At 35.0% G+C, this 6,506-nt stretch overlaps 1 pseudogene; it reads left to right on the top strand.

Moving 5' to 3' along the window:
• The first annotated feature begins 3,487 nt into the window (after positions 1-3,487).
• On the top strand, positions 3,488-4,255 carry LOC107683656 (uncharacterized; annotated as a pseudogene).
• The last annotated feature ends 2,251 nt before the right edge of the window (positions 4,256-6,506 follow it).

Raw genomic sequence — 6,506 nt, 5'->3', positions numbered from 1 at the left:
GGGCACTCTGCTGTTGCAAATGAAAATGCTGCTACTTTTTACAAGCAAACATGGAATTTGATGTTACTTTCAGAATTCATTTTTAATTAAATTCAGATCAATATACAATGAAAATTAAAAGTGAAAAGCATCATGATGATATATACAGTATTTCAACATCTGGCTTTACTAAAATTTATTATGAATGTCTTTTGTAACCAAACTTTAACAACATGACACTTTGAAGTGATGCTTGAGTGATCAAGAATATCGTAATTTACAAATAAGCTTTTCTTTGATTTCTCAGTCCTCATTTGCTTTCCTTGCATTCTTCCCTAATTTTTGTTTTCTTGCTGAGCAAAACTTTTCGCTATTGGCCAGAAATTTAGGCCACCTGAGCAAAAACATTTTTTATACCAGACCTGAACAGCATACACACACACAAAAGTGTGCAACTTTTAACTTTAATATGCTATTTATTTTTGATTTGTCCCTTAATGTCCCTTGTGAAAAAGAAGTGTGCTTAATTGTATTAAAAGTGTACTTTTTGTGTACTTCAAATCTTAAAAGTATACTTTGTAAAAAGTGCACTTGCAGATAACAATTTAAATTAAAGGCCACCTAAGTGTACTTAAAAAGAATACACTTTAATGACAATATGTCTTAACACATTTAAGTGCGCTTTTTAAAAATGCACTTTATAATAATATCTAATTAAGTATTACTTATACATTTGACAATTATGATTTTATTGTGTTTTAAATAAGAACATTTATTTTGATATATATATATATATATATGCTAAAGCACATGTAAAATAATTGATTTAATTTCAACTTAAGTTTGTTCTCCAAAAAATTACATTTGTTAATGTATTTTAAAAGTATTTAGTCTATAATATATACTATGTATGAAATGTATTTTTCTAATAAACTTCAATACACTTTCTTATAAAGTATACTTTATCACCAGCTTCCTATGAACTCTGTGAAGTTTAATTTTCTACATAATATTTCACATACAGTGTCATTTATGAGAGTAGTGTATTTGTATGTAATAGTACTGTACTTTACATCTGTGTACAGGATACTTTCAATATCATTATGTTGTTCTAAGTCCCTTAAACACACATTTAATTGCATTAATTGCAAGCAAAAGTTTAACAAATCTAAACAAAATTCATTTGCATTAAAATACATTTGATTTTAATTAGACTAGGCTACACTGCACTGTAAAAAATGATTGACTTTTAGATAGGTGAATGAATCATGAATGTGTCTTACCATAGTATTTGGTCTAACTACACAATGAATTAGAACAACTTGAACAGAAATTCGTATACTAAACTTATTGCAGTATTCCACTGTATTGCATAGATAGTAGTAGTACTGAATAAGCCAAATTTAAGTCTTCATGATCTCACACACACAACCTGTTTAATGTACAAACACAACATTTTTCTGTTTGCATTTCTAGTACAAATCTCTTTCATTAGCTCAAGTATGCAAACCTCTTTGCCACATGCACTGGAATATGTATTATATTGAAAGTTACATTTTCAAATGAAAATGGCAACATGATCGTTTTATAAAGTATGCGTTCATATGTGCTTCATTTTAGCTGGAGGAAACAGCTGTGGTGTGATGAGGGGTTAACGCAGTGAAAACGTAGGCTACAGTAGATGGGGAACCAATTATTGCTCCCCCATGATATTTTGTAAACTGGATTTATGACAAAGAATTGCACAGATGCAATCTATCGATAAACACACACCTTGTCCTCTGTTTTTCGCTCTGCGCTGCTGCGGTCTGTGGATTGAAAAAGAATGCACTGAAAGACGGAGAGGAGCCAATCGAAGTCTGCCGCCGATTTCATATGAAATTTAAAGGGGACTGAGGTGATCAAGAGTTTGTGTACAGTTTATGGAGCTAATCGCAAAATTTTAGGTGGGCTATAGCCCCCTAAAAATGGCCTAGCGACGCCCATGTGCATATGTCATAAAGAAGATCTTATTTTAGAATATTAACAGTTATAAATTTGACCATTATTCTTAGTTAAGCATAAATTGTTGTATATGCTTATGACTCGCGAATGTAATGCTCGGTTAACTGAAATGATCCAGGCTTGATGACGTATGCAGCCTGCAAATGCAACCTCAGGAGGATGCAGCCTTCCGTTTGAGAAACGGCCTATGATAGCGGATCCAAAAGCACAACTTTTGTTGATAAAACTTTAATTTCTATGTGTACGCGGGTAAAACATATCCTTATTCATTTTGTTAATAAAAGTTAAAAGTTTAATATAGGTTAATTTGTCATTGTACTATTTTATTGTATAGCTTATGTTTTTTCCCCATTAATAATAATGAGCCAATCATTCGTTTAAGTGAGGGGAAAATTCAAAAACCATTCATTTATTTGTTACAACGTGGGTACATCAGTCTTATTCGTTCTGTTCACAAAAGTTTTGTTTAATAAGCCACTTTGTCATTGCAGCATTGCTGATGTTGTGTGTGTGTTTTTCCATTAAGAGTAATATTGAATCAACCATTAAGCATTAATGTTGTTTCAAGAATAGGAAAGGCCTAACGTTAAAGATCAAAAAAGCGCTACAGATGTGAGAATGCGAGATTTGTTGCTGAGTTAAACATTCTCGCTCTTTTCCTGCTGTCTCTTTGCTATGTCTGTAGAAATGGTCATTAATTCTTAATTTGGTTAAGGCACAGACAGGTTACAGGTAATAATATAATCAAAAAATCATGGCAACAAATTATTTTTTTAAAGTCAGTTTAATAAGTTGAAACGACTTTCACAGTCAATTTTATTCAGCTTAACTCATGTTTAACCGTTGCTTCATGTCAGGCTTAGGCTACTTTTTTCAATAAATTTTAATGAATAAACAAATTAATAAAAATACATTTTATTATTTATTTTTTTTACAAATCGTTCATTCATTTATTTTTAACACCACACCCCCAGCACCCCCATTTCCCGCGATAATGCATTTAACCATGCACAAAGTAGGGCTGTGCAATTAATCGCATGCGCTTGTCAAGTGCATCTTGTCAGTAAAGCCGGTTCCGTGATTGGTAGCAAATCGCCATCACCTGCTTTCAGATGGAGCGGCATTTACTGAATTTACTCATTCATAATCTGCGATTATGAACGCGATATTGCCTAATTGTCAGTGAACTATGGCTCTGTTTAGTAAATGCCGCTCCATCTGAAAGCAGGTGATGGAGATTTACTACTAATCATGGAACCGGCTTTACTGACGAGATGCACATGACAATCACATGCGATTAATTGCACAGCCCTAGCACAAAGTATCTCTTTTTTAATGCGCATGCGCCAAAAATAGTACGTCATGTACTATTAGCACTACTTCAGCAGAGTTTGAAAAATGCAAGTCCAAGATGTCCTGCAAGTCCTACCCTGAGATTCTAAATATGAAGTCGACCACTGACAGACGAAGAGATATGTCACATATTTCTCAGCATTCTGATTAGATGGACTTTCATAGTTATGCATTTAACGTTACGGGGGAAACTCTGTCCGGGTCCAAAACGCCGCTTCCAGATAGCCCAGCTAAACCTCCATCTAAAAAGGGCAAGGCAGATGATGACATCTCATCTGTTATCTCAATGCTCTCACAGCTAATTAACACCCGCTCGGACACCATAGAGAAAATGGTGAGTGAAAATGCCCTAAAAATTGAAGGCTTGAAAAAAACAGTGGACTTTATATGTGCCGAACTAAATGACATTAAAGGCAAAGTCAGTCACTTTGAGACAAGACTGATCACTGAAGAGAAGAAATTGGGATTCTGTGAACAATGTCTCACTGACCTGGAAAGATATTCCCATTGCTGGAATCTACGTTTGCAAGGTGTATTTGAGAAGGAAAGAGGATGTGAGAGCGGAGTCCATCCGTATCTGTGAAGCCCTGTTCCCTGAGGGAGGAAGCAGCCTAGCAGATAAAATCGACAAGGTTAACCGCGTTAGAAGGAGGCTCCAAAATAGTTAACGACCTCGACCCATCATTATTCAATTTTCTTCACATGTGGCGAGGGACGGAGTGTGGAATGCAGCGAGGGCGTCAGAGTTTCTTCGTACCAATCAACTTCGTTTCATGGAGGATCTCATTGCGCCTGACCGGGAAAGAAGATGGCTGCTTTGGCCCACTGTTGAAAAGGCTCGAAAGGAGGGGAAGAGGGCTCACTTCATGGGATGAATTGGAGTGCCTTCGTCGATGGATCTGAAATTTTTCCACCCTAGCACGGTAAACCTGTTTGATTAAGTGGATGAAACTTCTTACATTGTATAAGAAAGGACTGAGTGACTGACTGTGATTGCATTTATGCCGAAGATGGGATTCATTTGACTTTGTTAGTCAGCTGCTGATCCACTTTCACCTTTAGAGAGTTCTACGAAGTTTGTTCTATTACTTTTGTTCTGGGTTTTTTTTATGTCTATTTCAATTGTTTCTCTCAATGCCAGGGGGCTACGTGATAATGTAAAGCGCAAAGCACTGTTTCTGTATGCTAAATCTTTTAAAACAGATTTTTTTTTCTTCAGGAGTCTCATTCTGTTCTCAATGACATTACTTTTTTGTAAAAACCAATGGGGCAATGAGGTTTGGATGACTCATGGTTCCGAGCATTCTGCTGGTGTAATGATAATAAAAAATCATTTTGCTGTTTCGGTCTTACCGAGCTATATTGATCCTAAGGGGCATTTTCTTTTATTGGTAATTTGTGTTAATAATGTTTTTATATTATTGATTAAAGTTTATGGGTATAATACTCCCGAGAAAATTATTTGTTATTTGAAGAGACAGGAGAAAATTTTTTGTTATGGTCTAATGCATCTGGAAGTCCAGATGCTTTGATTTGTATTGGGGGAGATTTTAATATCGCTCCTGATAACAATCTTGATAGATTTCCTCCCAGACAGTCTGCTTCCCCTAATTCAAAATTGAAAATGTTCATGGAGAAGTTCAATTTAATTGATATTGGGAGGGAGAAGCTTCCAAATGTTAAATCTTACACATGGAGTAACAAGAATAAATCAAGACTTTCTCATTTAGATCATTGGCTTATACCACACTCCTTTAACTATAATGTTTCAGTTAGTATTCATCCCTCACCATTAACAGACCACCACACTATTTTCCTTTATACTCCTTTATCCACAGGACACTCAAATACTAATTTTAGAGCTTCTTATTGGAAAATGAATTCCTCTCTGCTTAAGCCTGATGAATTAAAAAAAAAAGAATTGCCTATCTGATTCGATACTATTGGGCCAAAGCTTCATCTGACAAAAAGATTAGTTTTAACTGGGAGTTACTAAAATATGAAATAGGATTGTGTGTTAGGCATTTCAGCAGCAATTTGGCAAAACTGAGAAGGTACGAAGAGGAAAAGGTAATTTCAAAGATCATAACACTTCAGAGCAAAATTCAGGAAAACTTAAGAGAAACTGATTTAACAGAACTTGCAGAGCTTCAATCTAAATTAGATAGTATTTACAAGTACAAAGCTGAAGGCTCCTATGTTCGTTCTAGGAGGAAATGGTTAGAACAAGGAGAAAAAAGCTCTGCATATTTTTTTTAGAATGGAAAAACATAATTCTAGGAATCTTACTATTGATTCTTTACAAGTTAATGGTACTTTGACAGATAATCCTAAGGAAATTGCCTCTTTCTGTAGTAACTTCTATTCAGAACTCTGTAAGTCTAATTATTGCAAAGAATCTTCTTCTCTTTTCTTTCAGCCTTTAAAGAAGGTTAATCTAATATCTAGAGATGAGCAGTTTTCCTGTGATAAAACTATAAATATTACTGATATAATTGACGGTATTGAAGGCCTTAAAAATAACAAGCCTCCCAGCACGGATGGTCTAACGGCTGAATTTTACAAATGCTTTGCGGAAGAATTGGCACCATTCCTGCTAGAGATGTTTTCGGAGAGTATTCAGTCAGAAAATCTGCCTCCAAGATACTTCTCTGATAGATAATTGGCGGCCTATCTGTCTGCTCAACAACAATTATAAAATATTAGCTTGGATTCTAGCTAAAAGACTTAAGAGTGTTTTAAACTCTGTTATTGACGAGACTCAATCAGGATTCATGCCAAAAAGACACATAGCTAATAATATCCGACTTGGTTTAGATTTATTGGATTATTCTGAGTTGGTTAATGATGACAGTTTTATTCTTTTTAGATTTCTACAAAACGTTTGACTCTCTCAATCACAAATTAATTTTTTTTATCTCTCAAAAAGCTTGGATTTGGTGATCCATTCTGTAAATTTATAAGAACTCTCTACAATAGAGTAGAGTAGAGAAACTCTCTACAACTTCTCTATCAATCTTACATGGGGTACCTCTCCTAGATTTCAGTTGTCAAGAGGAGTTCGTCAGGGTTGCCCTGTCTCACCTTATTTATTTCTTATAGCTGCACAACTTCTTTCCTCCTTCCTTTGAAGTAGTCATCTGCAGGATATTACTGTTGCTAATTGTCAC

This window comes from Sinocyclocheilus anshuiensis, unplaced genomic scaffold, assembly GCF_001515605.1.
Source record: "Sinocyclocheilus anshuiensis isolate Anshui unplaced genomic scaffold, SAMN03320099.WGS_v1.1 scaffold2797, whole genome shotgun sequence".
Classification (NCBI taxonomy): domain Eukaryota; kingdom Metazoa; phylum Chordata; class Actinopteri; order Cypriniformes; family Cyprinidae; genus Sinocyclocheilus; species Sinocyclocheilus anshuiensis.
Note: the sequence above shows the minus strand (reverse complement) of the source record. Positions and strands in the feature narration are given on the sequence as shown.